The 19,805-nt window shown below is 41.8% G+C and overlaps 1 pseudogene; it reads right to left on the reverse strand.

Annotated features, from left to right (window-relative positions):
* Positions 1-11,536: 11,536 nt before the first annotated feature.
* LOC150028047 (uncharacterized) lies at positions 11,537-18,758 on the reverse strand (annotated as a pseudogene).
* Positions 18,759-19,805: the final 1,047 nt, after the last annotated feature.

Here is a 19,805-nt window from a genome sequence, read left to right on the forward strand (position 1 = left end):
TGTTGGATCTAGCGGGAGGAGGCCATCTGCCAAGCACCGCTTGTACTGTGTTATCCAAGTGTCTGGCTCATGGGCGGCGCAGACCTGCATCACGTCCACCTTCTCTTCTCGACATGCTCTAATTCTCGGCGATCTCAGGGTTTCTTGCGTCAAAGACTTATGGCTTCTCGCTGCTCTCTCCGTCGACCTGCTTATCTGAAGGACCAGGTGATCTGCTACAAATGCCCTCGGCGTCTTCAGAGTTTCTTGAATCACCGTCCTCTGCCTACCCCCCTTGCCTGAGCTGGCGAGCTTAGCAAGCAAGTCAGCTCGGGCATTCTGCTCTCGGGGCACATGCACTACTTCAAAAGAGGCAAAGGAACTCTTCAATTCCTGCACATACGCCAAGTAAGCCGCCATTTGTGGATCTTTAGCCTGGAACTCGCCTGTTACTTGCCCGGTGACTAGCAGCGAGTCGCTCTTAGCCATCAGCACCCTAGCTCCCATTTCCTTGGCCAGCAAAATCCCGGCGATCAGCGCCTCATACTCCGCTTGATTGTTGCTGGCTTTAAAGGCAAACCTCAAGGATTGCTCAATCAGCACGCCGTTGGGCCCTTCCAATATGACTCCAGCACCGCTACCCTGCTGGTTCGACGATCCATCCACCGAAAGTACCCAACGGAAACCGTCTCCTTCAACCCGTGTCGCCTCTGATGAGAGCTCGACCACAAAATCTGCGAAGATTTGCCCCTTGATCGGGCCTCGAGGCTCATATTTAATGTCGAACTCTGATAACTCCACTGCCCACTTCACCATTCTTCCTGCAACGTCAGGTTTCTTCAAGACCTTCTGGATGGGCAGGTCAGTCATCACCAGTATTGTGAAACTGTGGAAGTAGTGGCGCAACCTCCTCGCCGAAAATACCACAGCCAGCGCAGCCTTCTCCAGGGCCTGATATCTCGTTTCTGGGCCCTGCAACACCTTGCTCACAAAATAAATAGGCTTCTGAGCCTGATCTTGATCCTGGGCGAGCACCGCACTCACCGCCCTCTCAGTCACAGCGAAATACAACCTGAGAGGGATTCCCGCCAGCGGTTTGCACAGAACCGGCGGGCTCGCCAGATACTCTTTTAGCTTGACGAAAGCTTCCTCGCATTCTTTCGTCCAAGCGAACTTGTTATTGCGCCGCAGACATTGGAAATAGGGATGCCCCTTTTCTCCGCTAGCTGACACGAAGCGAGATAGGGCTGCCATCCGACCTGTCAGCTGTTGGACTTCTTTCACTGTAGCCGGGCTTCTCATCGCCAAGATGGCGGCGCACTTGTCTGGGTTGGCTTCTATCCCCCTTTCAGTCAAGAGAAAACCCAAGAACTTTCCAGCCTCCACGCCGAAAATGCATTTCTCCGGGTTGAGCTTTAACTTGAACTTGGCGATCGTCGTGAACAATTCTTCCAAGTCTGCAACGTGCTTGCTTTTCTCCTGCGAGGTCACGACCATGTCATCGACGTAGGCTTGCACGTTCCTTCCCAGCATCGGTGCAAGTACTCGATCCATCAACCTCTGGTACGTGGCCCCCGCGTTCTTCAGCCCAAACGGCATCACCTTATAGCAGTAGCACGACCTCTCCGTCATGAAGGCTGTTTTTTCTTCGTCCATGGGATGCATCTTTATCTTATTATAGCCCGAGAAGGCATCCAGGAAACTCAGCAGCTTGCACCCTGCAGCACTATCAACCAGGGCATCAATGCTTGGTAAAGGATACGAATCCTTTGGGCAAGCTTTGTTCAGATCGGTGAAATCGACGCACATGCGCCATTTTCCGTTACTCTTCTTCACCAGTACGACATTTGCCAACCATTCAGGGTACTGGACTTCCCTGATGTGGCCTGCAGCGAGGAGTTTCTGCGTTTCGTCCCTGATCGCCTGCCTCCTCTCTTCATTGAATTTTCTTCTCCTTTGTCGCACCGGTCTCACCATGTTGTCCATCGCCAGATGATGGCACAAGAAGTCGGGATCAATCCCGGGCATGTCCGAAGCGGACCAAGCAAACGCGTCCAGATGCCGCTCAATCACCTTGGCGATCTGGTCCTGGAGATCGACCTCCAGGGATCTTCCGAGCTTGAAAACTTTCCCTCCGATCTCCTTTTCGAGCCACTGCTCAACAGGTTTGGGCCTGGATTCTCTGGCGATTCCCTGTTCCCTTGCTTCCTCGGGGCGATTCCGCGCCTCTTCCTCTTCCAGGCCAGCATTTCTCTCCCCTAGCTCAGCGTCTATCATCTCTACATCCCTTCTGGCGGCCTCCTCTGTTACCGGCGGTCTGGGCTTCACACCGGGAGGTGGGGTGGTTGTTACATAACTCACTGATCTTTTGTTTCTTAGGCTATTCTCATAGCACCTTTTCGCTTCTTTCTGATCAGACTTGATCGTGATCACCACCCCTTCCATGGACGGCAACTTCACCTTCATGTGCCGTGTCGACGGAATGGCGCCTATCCTGTTAAGAGTGGGCCTACCCAACAGGATGTTATACGCTGAATGGGCGTTTACGATGAGGTACTTGATTTTCTCCGTCCTCGACCCAGCCTCATCTGTAAACGTGGTTCTCAGCTCAATGTACCCCCTAACCTCCACCTGGTCACCAGCGAATCCATATAAGCACCCTCCATAGGGCCTTAGCTGGTCAAGGGGCAATTCCAGCTGCGTGAAAGTCGGCCAGAACATCACGTCTGCCGAGCTTCCTTGGTCCACCAGAACCCGGTGGACCTTCCTCCCTGCTGTTATCAACGAAATAACTATGGGATCGTTGTCATGAGGCACAACGTCCCGAAGATCCTGCTTTGTGAACGTAATGTCCACTTCCGGCGAGTGATCTTCAAACATGTCCACTGCCATCACCGATCGCGCATACTTTTTCCTCTGCGATGCGGTGCATCCACCACCTGAGAAACCCCCTGCAATGGTGTGGATCTCCCCGTGGATTGGCATCTCGTGTTGCTGGGCTTCTCCACCTGCTGGCTGGGAACTCGATGCTCCCCCCGTCCTCCTGTCCAGCAGATAGTCATTTAGGAACCCGCTCTTAACCAGATCGTCGAGCTGGTATCCTAAAGACAAACACGAGTCCAGGTTGTGGCCAAAACACTGGTGGAACTCGCACCAGGCGTCCGGCTTTGACCCCAACACCTTGTCGCCCACCTTCTCAGGCGCCTTCAACCTAGCAGATATGTTAGGGATAGCGATCAGGTCCGCTAGTCCCATGACGAATTTGTGCTTAGGCGGGCGATTGTATTCCCGGCGTGCTGGTTGTTGGCGCGCTTGACTTCTTCCCTTATTTCTCCTATCGTAAGGATAGCGAGTCCTTTGGTCTTTCCTGGCCGCCGCCGCCGTTTCCAGCACCCTCTGCGGCTGGATCCTGGTCTGGGCGCGTGGTCTGGCAGGAGCCACGCTGCCTCTCTTCTCGGCGACTTCACTCTCGTCGGCGATGTGGGCCACCGCCAGTCGCCTGACTTCAGCAAACGTCGCTGGATGAGCCCTGATCAAGGCCTCGCAGAATGGCCCTGGCTGCACGCCCTTCTTGAAGGCGTAGACCAGCATTTCTTCATCCTTGGCCGGCGATCTGACCATCTGCGCTCCGAAGCGATTGAGGTAGTCTCTGAGGGACTCCCCATGGTACTGCCTTATATCAAACAGATCATAGGACACCCTCGGCGGTGCCTTATTCACAATGTACTGCTCGACAAAGATTTTCGAGAATTGTTGAAAATTGGTTATGTGGCCATTAGGCAGGCTCACAAACCACTCCATCGCCGTTCCCTGGAGCGTACTCACGAACATCTTGCAGTAGACGGCGTCTGACCCTCCCGACAGCATCATCTGCGTGTGGAACGTGGTCAGATGAGCCTCTGGATCCTCCACGCCGGTAAAAACAGCTTTAACCGGAACCACGCTCGTGGGAATAGGCGTGTCGGTAATCGCCTGAACAAAAGGCATTGGGAAAACACGAGGTGGCGTAGACGGTGCCACCTCTTCAGCAGAAGAACGTCCCTGCTGCTCCTGAAGAGCTCGACGCAGCTCCTCAGTTACCTTGCTGAGCTCCTCGTTCCTGGCGCGAGAGGCGACCAGGTCCTCATGTATCCTTGCCTGTTCTACGCGCGAGGCTTCCACAGTTGCCTGCAACGAGCGCATCATCTCTACCATCTGCGCCATGGTCATGGCGGCGTTGCCTTCAGCAGTGACAGGCGCCACGGGACTGGAGCGATTGCTTCTCATTTTTCTCATTAACTTCAGCGAACCACAGAAATACAGCAAACAACACTTCAACCACGATCGAATCAGCGATCAACCGGAGAAAACTCAAGAAGCTGCGCAAGAACTCAAGAACACCGCAAACCTCCGAAGAAAACCACAGCTGCACCAAAAACCACCGTTTTCCCGCGAACAGCCAAACAAACGAAAGAACTCGAACTTCCACCAAACAGATTGCGCGCAAGCAACAAAAGACCTCACTCCACCGATTGAAAAGCCAGACGAACGGTTCAAAACGCAGATTTCACCGAACGAAACTCAAAGAAACTGCGAACGACGGTTGCACCAGCACACAACCACGCCGAAACCTCGAAAACTTCCACGAACTCACGCTGTGGATGGGAGCAAGCTTTACACGGATCCACGGTGGGCGCCTGATGATCCTGCCTGTTGACCGGAACGCTGGAGAATGCCTCATCAAAGGATCGACGTGCGCACCGCTTCTCACCTCCGTTCCTCTTCGGGATCTATCTCAAGAACCTACAAAGAAACGATACGGCGCCGCTGCGGCCGATCGCACTCCGACGCTCAAGTCAATGACGGTATCACCAAATACTAAGAACGAGAACCGTGCAAATCCTCTCTCACTCGCAAGCGTAAAGTGTATGAACTGAACGTGCGTACCTAAGAAAGTTTGTTAAGAGCTCTTATATACCTGGTGACTTTCTCTCTCCTGGCAGTTGCAGACTTGGACACGTGGCCCGCATCCAACCGTACACGTGCCATCATCTGGAGGCTCCCTGACTTGGCGCTGCTTCTACTCTCATTTTGGCTAAGTTACGTATGCATGGTACTGCCCAGTGCATAGCAAACTTAGGAGTGCGATCTCTACTGAAACTGGCGAGTTAGGGCCTTCATACACCTTCCCTGTGGTCTCGCCGGCCGCCTTCATAATCTGCTTCTCCTTCGTCTTCGGCGATGTGCTTGTTCTGGCGATCTCCGACTGCTTGGTCGCCTGAGTCTACATCTGGCGACTTCATCTTCAACCTGGCGATCGCCTATTCTGGTAAACTGGAAATCGGAACACGCCAACTTAACAATCGGCGACTACACGTGCCTCCCGACTTCCTTCCTATCTGCCAACCTGGCGCCTTGTCAACACGCCTACACTGTAGCAGGGTGCCACGTCATCACACCCGACCACCAGGGCGGTACACATTCTAAACAATGGCAAAGAAAGCTTAGGTAAGTGTGATGCTAAATCCGACAAAGGTATCTTTCTTGGCTACTCTCTTTATAGCCATGCTTATAGGGTCTATAATAAAAAGCTTATGACTGTTGAAGAATGTACCGACCAGGTCACCGGGTGTGATGACGTGTCCAGCAAGTGACGGCGTGGGGCGTGCTCAGCAGGACACGTGGACAAGAGAAAGAGGGATGGTTCAGAGGTGTACATAGTCGCCATTTGTGGAAGTGGCGTTCTGTAGGGCACATGATCGTCGTTCGAGGAAGTGGCGTTCTGTGGTGCACATAGTCGGTTGTCGCCGGATTTCTGTGTCGTCGACGTGTTGAATAATGGTTGATCAGGTGGTCTGACATCGCCGAAAGGAGCAAGTTCAGGCGTGTAAGTTTAGTAAGATGATTGTTGCGTCAACATGGGATGTGAAGGTCGAGTGGGTTGAAGGGGACAGCTTGCCCATCAGCGACAGGATTCCCAGAGCGGACATTCGTCGAAGGCAAGGTCTCCTCAATCAGAGCATGCATGGCATAGCAGTAAGGAAGGTGCCAATAGCGACAAGCGATATCACAGAGATGGTACACTTTGCTGCACCCGATACTCGCCTCCTCAGGTGGTGTTCTAGAGCATATTGCGTGCTAGCTTGTTCCTTGAGTAGAGGAATTAGCCGCGCGATTGGTTACTACACAGAAATAACGCTCAAGTTACCTAAACCCAGATGACGACACGTGTAGGGTTGGATGCTACCTGTTACTCCAGCCCAGACGATAGCACGTGTAGGGTTGGATGCAACAGAGAAATGACGCTCGGGTTATCCTAGATCAGATGATGACACGTGTAGGGCTGGGTACTACCTGCGACCCCAGCCCAGATGGTGACACGTGCAGGGCTGGATGCGAGCCACGCGTCCAAAGCGTAACTTCATGGAGAGAGAAAAAACCTAGCTATAAAGGTAAACTTAACAGAATTTGCAGAGGTACGTTTTTCATTACGGCTCATTGCTAGGGTTGTGTGCACTTTAGTACGGTTCTGCAGAGTATATTTTCTCTCAGTTTTTGGGTGTTCTTGTTACTGACTTGAGCGTCGGAGCGCCACCGGCCGTAGAGGCGCCATCTTGTGTTTTCAGGTTCTGAGAGAGAGACTTTCTATGGTGTGGACTTGAAGGGCACGTGGTGTCAAGCTGGTGAGGAGGTTCGTGATGAGGCAACACTCTTGCGCTAGGTCAACCGGCAGGATCAAAGAATCTATTCATGTTGTTTTTTATGAGACTAACAAGTGTGAACAAGGTGTAGCTAAGATCAACACAGATGAAGATGATCAAAACATCTTCTTAAAGAACCTTGACAACAACACAAAAATTTAACCAGGTGAATCCTCGAGACAACCGATTGAAAATCTGCAGCAGGAGGATCTGCCAAAGGATTGGAAGATCCCAAGAGACTTGTCTGCTGATAACATAATTGGCCAAATCCACAGAGGAGTATCCACCAGAAGGAGTATGGAAAATTTCTGCAATCATACAACATTTGTTTCCAAGATTGAACCTCAATCAGTTTTTGAAGCTCTTAAAGATGAGCACTGGACAACAACAATGCATGAAGAGCTCAATCAGTTTGTAAGAAATGATGTGTGTATTCTTGTTCCAAACACTACTCAAATGAATGTAATAGGTACCAAGTGGGTGTTTAGGAACAAATCGGATGACTCAGGCATCATCACAAGAAACAAAGCTAGACTCGTTGCCAAAGGATACAACCAAGCTGAAGGAAGATGATGATGAAACCTTCGCGCCTGTAGCAAGGTTAGAAGCGGTAAGATTGTTATTAGATTTTGCTTGTATAAGTGGTTTCAAATTGTTTCAGATGGACGTGAAAAGTGCATTTCTCAATGGAATCGTGAATGAAGAGATCTATGTTTCATAACCACCTAGTTTTGAAGATCACAAGTATTCAAAACATGTATACAATCTAAAGAAAGCCTTGTACGACCTCAAACAAGCTCCACGTCCATGGTATGAAAGGATAAGTCATTTTCTCTTATCAAATGAATATGAAAGAGGAAATGTAGATAAAACTTTGTTCATTAAGAAAGCTAGTTCTGATATTATCTTAGTACAACTATATGTAGCTGACATTGTTTTTGGCTCTTCTAATGCAAAACTTTGTGAAGATTTTGTCAAAGTTATGCAGGGGGAGTTCGAAATATCAATGATGAGAGAACTTTCATTCTTCCTTGGTCTACAAGTTAAACAATTCAGAGAAGGAATCTTTGTATGTCAATCTAAGTACTGCAAAGACATTCTTAAAAAGTTTGAGATGGAAGCATGCAAAGCTGCAACAACACCTATGTTAACAAACTGTTATTTAGGTGCTGCAAAAGCTGGACCAGAAGTTAATCAAACCATGTACAAGGGTTGAATAGGTTCTCTTATTTATCTAACTGCAAGCGTACCAGATATATGTTTGTTGTTTGCCTATGTGCAAGATTCCAATCATGTCCTAAGGAATCACATCCCAAAGCTGCAAAGAGGATCCTGAAATATCTGAAAGGCACAATATCCATGGGTTTATGGTATCCCTCACACTCTCCTATTCATTTAGTAGGATATTCTTACTCTGATTTTGCAGGTTGAAAATTAGACAAAAAAAGCACAAGTGGAACATGCCATCTACTTGGATCAAGCCTCATTTCATGGCACAGTAAAAATCAAGCATGTGTAGCTCTATCAACTGCTGAAGCTAAATATATAGCTGCTGGAAGCTGCTGTGCACAAATCTTGTGAATCAAACAACAGCTTGAAGACTTTGAATTAAAGATTAACAAAGTTCCTCTACTGTGTGACAACACAAGTGCTATCAACTTGACAAAGAATCATGTCCAACACTCAAAGACAAAGCATATTGAAATAAGGCATCACTTCATTCGTGATCATATCAACAATGGAGATTGTGAGATCAAGTTTGTTTCAACATAGAGTCAGCTTGCTGACACCTTCACCAAAACTTTATCAAAGAACATGTTCTATTCTCTAAGAAATGAATTGGGAATAATTGATATGCATGCTTTACCTTGAGCTTGTCTTCTTTTAATTTGTCTATTTCATGAGACAAATAGGGGGAGAAGTATTGTTGGGAGTTGTAATGTTCTTAATTAGGTTTTACTGCTTTTAAGCATTGCTATTATAAACTGTTTTAAATTAGTTTACATTTTATCTATTATTTATGGTTTACAGAATTTTAACCGGTTAACTTTGCGAAATAACCGACTGTTCTTATGCATTCTTGTATAAGTGTTGGTTTCTCATCTGATTGTGGCTGATGTTCCTTCTGGAAATCACCTAGTGAGAACTAGTGTATGGTGTATATATTTTTTGCATTAGATTATCTTGTTTTTGTTCAAATGAATGCAGGATTCAACAAATTCTAACACAAAGAACATTCCTTAAAGCATCCCAAGGATTTGTCTCCATCAAATAGGGGGAGATTGTTGAAGATGGGAAGCTTTGATGTATCAAATCCTCATGGAACCTGAAGTTGTGCTGTGTTTTAGGTTTGGGTTTAGTTATGGGGTTTAGAATCTTTGTAAGATCAGTCTTGATTCCTACAGAAAGCTTGTTTCAATCTGTTTTAAAGAACTAAGTGCTTTTTCCATGCAAAGGGAAAAACAACCGATTAAAGTTTCGAGACAATTGGTTGTTTGTCACTTAGCTGGCAAAGGAGTTTTGAAACTGTTTTTTGAATCAGTTGTGTAAATGCTGAAAACATTCAACCGGTTATATTGTGGTTTCAACCGATTAAAAGTGAGTTTTCATAACAGTATTTTGAAAATCTGTTTTAACTTATTCAGTTGTTCAATCCTGCCTTAAACGATAGTTTTTCAAAGGTTATAAATATAGCCTTCTTTCAAATGTTTCAAAGAGAGACATACAAAATTTTTACACCTTGATTTGAGATAATAAAGAGAGATTACAATCTATTTGTGAAAAGGAGTTTTCCAAAGTTTAGCAAGATTGCTTTTCAGCTTTGCTGTGATTCAAGAACAGATCATAGGGCTTCTGGTTTACTGTAATTCCAGGTGTTTTCTACCCTTTCTTAGATTCTTGTAATTGTGCATATTACATTATGTAAACGTGTTTGTAAAATCATGTAAAGTCAGTGTGACTCTGGCTTAAGGTGTGTGCTGTGTGCAAAGAGGGTGAGTAGGTCTTGTGGTTTCAAGATCACCTCTTTCTGGATGTTTGTAATCTGTGTTTGGTTACATAGTGGAATACTCAGGGGTTTGACTAAGGACTGGATGTAGCTCAAGGATTGAGTGAACCAGTATAAACCTTATGTGTAAATCTCTCTTTGTGTTAGAATATATGACCTTAAACGAGAGGACGGTGAATTGTTTAAAAGGGGGTTTTCGAAAACTTTTTCAGCTAGAACAAAATCCTTTGTATGAAACTTAATCAGAAATTCAGTTAGCCAAGATATAAAGCACAAAACAACAAAGCAGCAGAAAAACAATCGGTTGTTTCTTCGAAACAATTGGTTCTTAATACCAGCAAAGCAATAACAATTGAATTTAAATGAGTTTAAGGGAAGAAAGAGATACACAAAACAGTTTATACTGGTTCACTCTTAAACCAAGAGCTACATCCTGACCCCTGAAGCCACTAGGCAATCCACTAAGCAATGAATTACAGATTACACATAAACACAACCAAAGGAGTGACCTTGAACCCTTCAAGAAACACACTTCCTTTGGCACAACACACACCAAGAATGTTGATCTTGACAACCTCAAGAGCACACATCACTTCTTGGCTACAACACCAGAAATTACAAAGTATTCATAACGAATTACACTTGTTCACAGAACAATCTGAAATCAATATAGATGTAATCCTATTCCACTCTCTCTTGAGAAATCCAAAGTTGAAAAGTGAATGTTCAAAACATGAAAGCAATCTTTCACAACTGAAAAAAACTCAAATATATTTTTTTCTCATTTTTTATAAAACATAAACAAACTATTTATAGCTTTCAAAGAATTGTCAAAGCTTTTAATACAGGAGCAGTGTTCAGTTGAAAAACATTTAAAGCACACTCAACTAACAAAACAGAAATTTGTTAGGATTTTCAAACAAACAATTCATTGAAAGCACGAAAGAATCGATTGTTTTGGTTTGACAACAAGTCAACCAACCAAAACAGTTTTCAACCTTTTAAAAAACACGTAAGAGTAAAGCAATCGGTTGTTTCGACAAAACAACAAGTTGTTTTTCAATTAGTTTGAAAAACACTTTAATCTTAAAAGATTTAAAAATCACTTTAGCTTTAGATTCAACAAAGAGTGGATTACACAAGTAAACTACCCATATCCTATCCTAAACACAACAACAACTTCAGCCTTGCATCCAACACTTGGATTTGGATTCTTCAAAGCTTTTGCTCACTCTTGATTCAACAATCTCCCCCTATTTGATGAAGACAAATCCCAGGTTACTTGTGTTGGACTTGTTTGAATCTGAAACAGTTCCTGCAAAACAGAACTTTATGCAATATACAGTATCTATGGCAGCAGGTTAGAAAAACAATTCATTAAGCACTGTATCAGACAAACAACCAGTTGTTTACTCAATTCAATCGGTTGTTTCTGTCAGCAGAAGCAGAAAACAGTTTCAATGTAAAAAAAGAAGAAGAGATTTAACAGTTTGAAACATAGAGAGCAGACAACACAAAAACCAACCAATTCTCCCCCTATTCGTCTTCACAAATAGAATGAAAAAACAGTTTAAGAGAGATTTTGAGAGTCAAGAATGCCTAACTCATTTCTTAAGAAGAAAAACCTTTCTTTTGGTAGAGGTTTTGTGAATATATCAGCTAATTGTAGTTTTGTTTCAATGAATTTCACTTCACGATCTCCATTGTTCACATGATATCGTATGAAGTGATGATAAATCTCAATGTTCTTAGTTCTTGAATGCTGAATCTGATTTTTAGTGAGATTTATAGCACTTGTGTTGTCACAAAGCAAAGGAACCTTGCTGATCTTCAATCCAAAATCTGTAAGTTGTTGTTTAAGCCAAAGTATTTATGCACAACAACTTCTAACAACAAAATATTCAGCCTCTACAGTAGAAAGAGCTACACAAACTTGCTTCTTACTATGCCAAGAGATGAGTCTTGATCCAAGAAGATGACAAGTGCTACTTATGCCTTTTCTGTCTAGCTTACACCCTACAAAATCAGAATCTGAATAACCAATTAAGTGTATAGGAGAGTGAGAAGGATACCATAGACCAACATTGGTTGTTCCTTTGAGATTGTTAAGAATCCTTTTTGCATCTTTGAAGTGAGATTCCTTTGGATTTGCTTGATATCTTGCACAAAGACATACGACAAACATGATATCCGGTCTACTTGCTGTGAGATAGGGTAATGAACCAATTAAACCTCTGTATTTTGTTTGATCTACCCCTTTTCCAGCAGCATCTGCATCCATATAACAGCTTGAAGGCATGGGTGTGTTTGCTTCTTTGCAACTTTCCATTTCAAATTTCTTGAGAATTTCTTTGCAATATTTTGATTGGCATAGAAAGATTCCATCCTTTGTTTGCTTGACCTTCAATCCAAGAAAGAAAGAAAGCTCCCCAATCATAGACATTTCAAACTCACCTTGCATAGCTACCACAAATTCTTAACACAAACTATCTTGGATAGCACCAAAGATTATGTCATCAACATAGATTTGTACTAGGATAATTTCAGAATTTGACTTCTTGATGAAGAGAGTTTTGTCAATCATTCCTCTTTCATAACCATGTGATAAAAGGAAATTGCTAAGCCTCTCATACCACTGCCTTGGAGCTTGCTTAAGCCCATACAATGCCTTTTTCAACTTAAAAACATGATTAGGATGTTGATGATCCTGAAAACACGGTGGTTGCTCAACATACACTTCTTCATTGATAAAGGCATTGAGAAAAGAACTCTTCACATCCATTTGAAAGAGTTTGAATCCACTCATACAAGCAAAAGCCAGCAACAACCTCTCAACTTCCAATCTTGCAACAAGGGCAAAGGTTTCTCCATAGTCAATCCCTTCCTCTTGATTGTAGCCTTTGGCAACTAGCCTTGCCTTGTTCCTTATAATTACTCCAAACTCACCAAGCTTGTTTCTGAAAACCCATTTAGATCCAATGATGTTCATCTCAGTTGTCTTAGGAACCAGAAATCACTCATCATTCCTAGCAAACTGATTCAGCTCTTCATGCATAGCTTCCACCCATTTTTCATCTTTAAGAGCTTTTTCGATAGACTTTGGTTTAACTTGAGAGACAAAAGCAGTGTGCCTGCAGAAGTTTGAGATAGATCTACGTGTAGAAACACCCTCCTTTATCTGCCAATGATGTTCTCCACTGACAGATCTCTTGGTATTCTCCATTCTTTAGGCAACTCACTCTACTGCAACATTTCAATCGGTTGTTTCGATGAATCAACCGGTTGTTTTTCTGCACAACAGTCCAGCTTCTCCAAATTGATGTTCTGTTCATCCTCTTCTATGTTGTTCTTTAAGACTTGAGTATTTCTGTGATCAACTTCATCAAATACCACATGAACAGATTCTTTTACAATCATGAGCCTCTTGTTGTAGATCCTATAGGCATGACTATTTAAGGAATAACCAATAAAGATTCCATGATCAGTTTTTTCATCAAACTTTCCCAGATTTTCTTTCCCATTATTCAGAACAACACTAGTATAAAAAGGTAGATTAACGACGGTTAAAATCAACATTTAAAGACGGTTCCAGACTGTCGTTATTATAGGCGTCGTTAAAAGGTATGGATTTTTAACGACGGTTCGTCGTTAAAACCCCGACTTATAACGACGGTTGTGGAAACTGTCGTTAAAGGTGGTTTGTGAATTTTTATTTTTCAGAAATTTAAGGGACTTTTAAAGACGGTTCCTAACCGTCATTGTAACTATGCCTTTTAAAGACGGTTCCAAGTGGAACCGTCGTTATATGTATTGTTTAAAAAAAAAAAATTTATTTTTTAAAAAATCTCAAACAACCTGCATAAAGTTTTCAATTTCAGAAAATAAAAACATTTCAAATCATAATTTAAATATAAAAATTACATACAACAAATTATAACATTATACAAAAAAATTTGGTAATATATGAAAAAATTTGTCATTGTAATGATTTATCTATACTAGAGTGTTATACATGGTTACAAAATACTTTGAGCATGTTGTTATCACATACTCCAATGCTTCTAAATCTAGCGGGTGTTGGTCGTTGAACAACTGTGACATTTGAAATATTTTGAATTAGTGCATGAATAATAAATCTCAAATTTTAAAGTGTTTATTGTATTGAGGTATTACCTTATCCCAACCTTTTTTAATTTCAGCTTGCAAAATAGTCAACATCCACTGCATAACATAATAACCGCACTCATAATTTCCAGGTTGCCTGTTGGACTGCATGTGAAAATAAATGTATTAAATGAATGAGTGAAACACATTAAATTAAGTGAACAAATATACTTTAAATACCTTAAGGTACATCCAAGTGAGTTTTTGTGCGTTTGAAGTTCTCCTCTCACACAACATATTATATCCAGAGTAAGCACTAAAATAATAAGATTTCTTGTTAAAATACATAACATTATATAATATATAAGTAATAATAAATGTTAAATGAAACTGTTGTACCTATCTATAATGTTTTTAAAATAGGCAGGAGGGTTTTTTATGTAAGGAGCAAAACCATGCAGCGGTATGATCTTGAACAGATATGATCAATAGTTTCCAATGACGCCTGTATAACAAATCAGTTAATTAGTTTCTCTTATTTCAATAATTTATTAAAACTTATTTAATAGATAAGAACTTACTCATGGATGTACGGAGCAAAATAAATGTGTTTTCCACTATTCTTTAAGGCAGTGGTGATGTATGTTTGTGTTTCCGACTTCTTGTTTCCAATTGATTGAGTGATTTGAGGGTCTAAAAACCCATATATATTGTGTTTCCCCTCATCAAAGCATAATCCAGAAAGATACCTAAATTTCAATAAGTTAGTACTAATATATTTAATAAATCAAAAGTATAAAGATTTTAAAATTTGAACTTACATCATACATAATTGCACAACTGTTATGTTAATCTCTTGATCTCCGGATGCAAGGTCCAACAAATCAGACATGTGAACGTACAACGGTAGATTACTATGCCTTCCAAAAACATTGGCATCCCATGGAACCTCTAAGACGGTTGTATCTAAAGCTATAGCAACTTCTACCAATGCCGCCAGAGGATCATCAATGGAGACTATTTTCTTCTTTCCCAGAGGCAGATTTGTCTTAGATTCCTGCTACTCATCAAAACAAAAAAATACTTAAATTAGTTAGAATGTAATATATCTGATATATAATTCTATTAGTATTAGTGCAAATATATACCATAGAGTCTATAGGTCTGACGAGATGTCTAGGTCAGGCAACGAAAGTATGTAATGCCTTTGCTACAATTGTGACCTCTGATGTTGGCATAGGAACTGCAAGATCACCATAAAGGACCTTCTCCACCGTGACCTTCATGAAATTAGAAGGAAGAGGCACATTGTGTAACATTGTGACCCCTTCATAACACTTACCCAAGGCAACGAATCGGGTCAAAGAATTACACTCAACATATAATTCGCATTGGCTAGTTTATAAATAAAAACAAAGTATAAAAGAACTTTAGATTGAGCAAAGTAAAAACAGTTACATACCAGAATATCTTGCCAAATCATGTTTTTCTCGTGGTCAGTCACGTGATCCCAAGACTGAGTTAAGATAGAGATCCTTTCATGAGATAGTACTCCGAGATAACTCCTATATTTCTTTGCATGTTGCTCAGTGGGCACACCAGTGTGGATATCAATAGACAAAGGTATTTTGTCATCTTTAGTTATCTTCTTAAACATATTCTTTAATCTTGTAGGTCCTCTACCAGTTTTTGAATGGGAAACTTTATCATCTGCCATGTTCCTGTTATCAAAAAAATATAATAAGCATCAAGAATATGAAATATAATGAAAATGAAATATATTGTAAAACTACACATGAATCACATGTACATACAAATATATATTCCTTCATCATGATCATTTCGAGTTGCATGTACAACATCAGCAACATCCTCGTACTCTTTATTGATGGTCGTTCTTGTAAGTGATTCAATCTCACAAATGTCATTGTTTGTATCTTCTGGGTCATTATGTTGTTTTTTTCCATGTAGCACAACAGACCAGTGGTCAGACGTAGGATCTTGGATATAGAAAACTTGGGAAGCTTGATGTGCCATTATAAATGGTTCGTCATGATAACCTATCTTTCGAAAGTCAACCAAAGTCATTCCTGATTCATCAACTTTGACACCAGTCTTATTGTCAACCCACTTGCATTTGAAAACAGGTACAATAAACTTGGTATAATTAACTTCCCAAATCTCTACTATGACACCATAATAAGGCATTGATCCCACAACAGGATTTTGATCCTTTGCAGTTGAAAACTGCATAGACTCTGCCTCCAAGGTGACTCCGCTATTTTGCACTGTAGTCCTATCATCTCGAGACTGTGTAAAACAAACAACCATTTACTTCATAACCAGAACAACATAAAACATCAAATTTGAGACCGTTTGCAAGCCATGTTAATGTTTCAGATGCTGATGGATCATTCATTATTTGTTGCTTAAACCATGACATGAAAGTTTTGTTATGCTCAATTAACACCCATTTTTCTGATTGTCTTGGATTTTTATATTTGACAATGTCTTTGTGTGTATCTAAGTATGGTAACACCTCATCAGTGTTATTCAAGATATACAAGTGTGCTTGCAGAACCTCTTCTCTAGATTTGCTTATGACATGTACACCTCTTGAAGATTTACTTATGAATCTACGAGAGTGCCAACCTTTTTCAGGAACTCCTATACATTTGGCTTTTGACATGTACTCGGAACAAAACTCAATAGATTCTTCTGAAATGTATCTTTCAATAATGGAAGCTTCTGGACGACATTGATTCTTCACATATCCCTTCAAAATCTTCATGTATCGTTCAACTGGATACATCCATCGCATATAAATTGGCCCACACAATCTGATTTCTCTTACAAGATGAACAACCAAGTGTACCATAATATCAAAAAAAGATGGAGGAAAAAACATCTCGAGTTGACACAAGATAACAATTATTTCTTCTTCAAGTTCATCCAACTTCTGAGAGTCAATCTCTTTACTACATATGGAATTGAAAAATGAACATAGTCGAGTGATTGTATGCCTAACATTTTTGGGCAAGATTCCACGAATAGCCACCGGTAATAATTGTTGCATTAGAACGTGACAATCATGTGACTTTAAGCCAATTAGTTTCAAATCATTCATAGATACAAGACTCTTCACATTTGAAGAGTAGCCTTGTGGTACCTTAACACCTTTAAGACATTCACAAAAACTTGTTTTCTCTTTCTTTGACAAAGTGTAACACGCTGCAGGCAAGTATGTACGTTTACCAACTTCTCTCGGTGCCAATTCCTCTCGTATATTCATTTCAATCAAATCCAGACGTGCATTCACACCATCCTTTGTTTTGCCTTTAATGTTCAGAAGTGTTCCTATTAGACTGTCACGCACATTCTTCTCTACGTGCATTACATCTAGACAGTGTCTAACATCCAACTTACACCAATACGGAAGATCAAAAAAGATTGATCTCTTCTTCCATATTTCACTCACTGTTTGCTTCTTCTTCATTTTTCCAAAAGTCACATTAACATTTTTTATTTTTTCATAAATTTCAACACCACTTAAGGGAGTGGGACAAATGTCATGTTCTTGGTATCCGTTAAAAGCTTTTTTCAATTGACGATACGGATGATATTTCTTTAGAAATCTACGATGCCCAAGATACACAGTTTTTCTTCCATGTTTCAACTGCTCATAAGATGTCTTGTCTTGACATATTGGACATGCTTTATGGCCTTTCACACTATAACCTGACAAGTTCCCATATGCAGGGAAGTCATTGATAGTACAAAACAACATCGCATGCAATCGGAAAGATTCATTTTTAAACGCGTCAAACACATCAACCCCTTCATTCCACAATAATTTCAAATCTCCAATCAATGGATTAAGATAAACATCTATGTCATTTCCAGGTTGTTTTGGACCAGAGATCATCATAGATAACATCATGTATTTGCGCTTCATACACAACGCAGGAGGTAAGTTGTAAATCACTAACAAAACAGGCCATGAACTATGATTACTACTTAAATTTCCAAAGGGATTCATTCCATCAGTTGCCAATCCAAGTCTTAAGTTTCTTGATTCTTTTCCAAATTCAGGAAATTCTTTATCAATATTCTTCCACTGCAAAGAATCAGCAGGATGACGAAGTACTCCATCATATTTTCTATTATCTGCATGCCACCTAAGGTTTTTAGCGTCATCTGCATTTGCAAACAAAACGCTTAAGCCTTGGAATTATAGGAAGATACCAAACAACCTTAGCAGGAGGACCTTCCTTTGTGAATTCATAAATTTCATCATTCTGACCAACTTTAACCTTATAACGTGACAAACCACACCTGGGACATCTTCTTAAATCTTCATACTCATTTCTGTATAAAATACAATCGTTAGGACATGAATGTATTTTTCTATACTCCATACCCATTGGACAAAGTATTTTTTTTGCCTCATAATTTCGATTGGGCAAGGTATTTCCTTCTGGAAGCATGTCCTTAAGCAATTGAAGCAATTTTGTAAAACTTTTGTCGGTCCATCCATTCATTGCCTTCAAATTCATCAACCTTAACACTGCTGATAATCGTGTGAAGTTAGTTGAACCAGGATACAAAGGAGTCTTTGCATCATTAGACATATTTTCAAAAACTGCATTAGCAAAAGATTCTATTCCCACATCACGAATCATGTCTTCTAATCTATCATCCATTGAGAAATGAACTTCCTCCGAAGCTCTGGGCACACTTTGCAAGTCTAACAATTCACCATGCCACGTCCATGTTGTATAAATTTTCAAAAATCCATCACATAAAAGATGTTCTCTAATTTCGGAAACACTCAATATCCTACCATTTAAACAATTAACACAAGGACACCTTATTCTTCCTCCATTATTACAACTAACAGCATTATGTTCTGCGAATTGTATGATATCTTCCACTCCTTTCTCGTAAGCATCACTTATTCGTGGTGTATTAATCCAACTCCGATCCATGAATTTGCTAAACCAAGAATCAGTGCGGACTCAGAACCAATGCATTCAATATGTAATTTTTAAAATATAAATCAAAATTGCCGAAGGTCGGACACTTCCGGACTCAATACCAGTGCGTTCAATATGTCAAAACAATATATAATCATTAATAACTAAATCAAAACTGCCGAAGGTCGGACACCTCTGGACTCAGAATCAGTTCGTTCAATATATAAAAACAATATCTAATCATTAAAAACTAAATTCAGATTGCCGAAGGTCGGACACCTTCGGACTCAGACTCAGTACGTTCAATATATAAAATCAATATCTAACTCAAAACAAACACTTTCAAAATATAGTTAATAATATTTAATTAAATAATAATAAAAAATATACTAACCTCAAAAGTGAAACGAAGCTAAAAAGAAACTGGCGCGGGAACTTTGTTAACGAACGCAAGGAGGCGGTGCTGGCATGGGGGAGCTGATCGCGGCACTAGGGCGTGGCGCAGGGTTGGGCGGCGGTTTTGCGCAGGTGCAGGGGTGAGCCGCGGCGGTTTTGCGCAGGTGTAGGGGTGGGCCGCGACGGTTTTGGGCAGGTGCAGGGGTGGGCCGCGGCGGTTTTCCGCAGTTGCAGGGGTGGGCTGCAAAAGCTTCGGTGGTGGCGTCGGGGAAGCTCGACGGGGGCGTCCAGGCGGCGCGACGAGGTCGTCTGTGCGGAGTGCGAGGCGACGCGGCTGGAGCGCGAGGCAGCGCGGTTGGAATGCGAGGAAACGCCGGTCAGGCTGTGCGGTGGGGGCGCGAGGCGGCGTAGGGTGGCGTGCTGCGAGCTTGGGTGAGTGCGAAGTGAGGGAAGATTTTTCGGGTGAGCAGTGAGAGAAGAGGGAAAACTGAATGTGAGAGAAGTGAGGGAAGAGGGAAAGCGCTGGTGGACGAAAAAATAAAAAAAAAAGACTTTTAACGACGGTTCAGGGAGAACCGTCGCGGAAACCATCACTTTTAACGATGGTTCAGGGAGGAATCGTCGTTAAAACCTCCTCATCCGCATATAACGACGGTTCAGTGA

Source organism: Phaseolus vulgaris, chromosome 4 (genome assembly GCF_051622355.1).
Source record: "Phaseolus vulgaris cultivar YP4 chromosome 4, ASM5162235v1, whole genome shotgun sequence".
Taxonomy (NCBI): domain Eukaryota; kingdom Viridiplantae; phylum Streptophyta; class Magnoliopsida; order Fabales; family Fabaceae; genus Phaseolus; species Phaseolus vulgaris.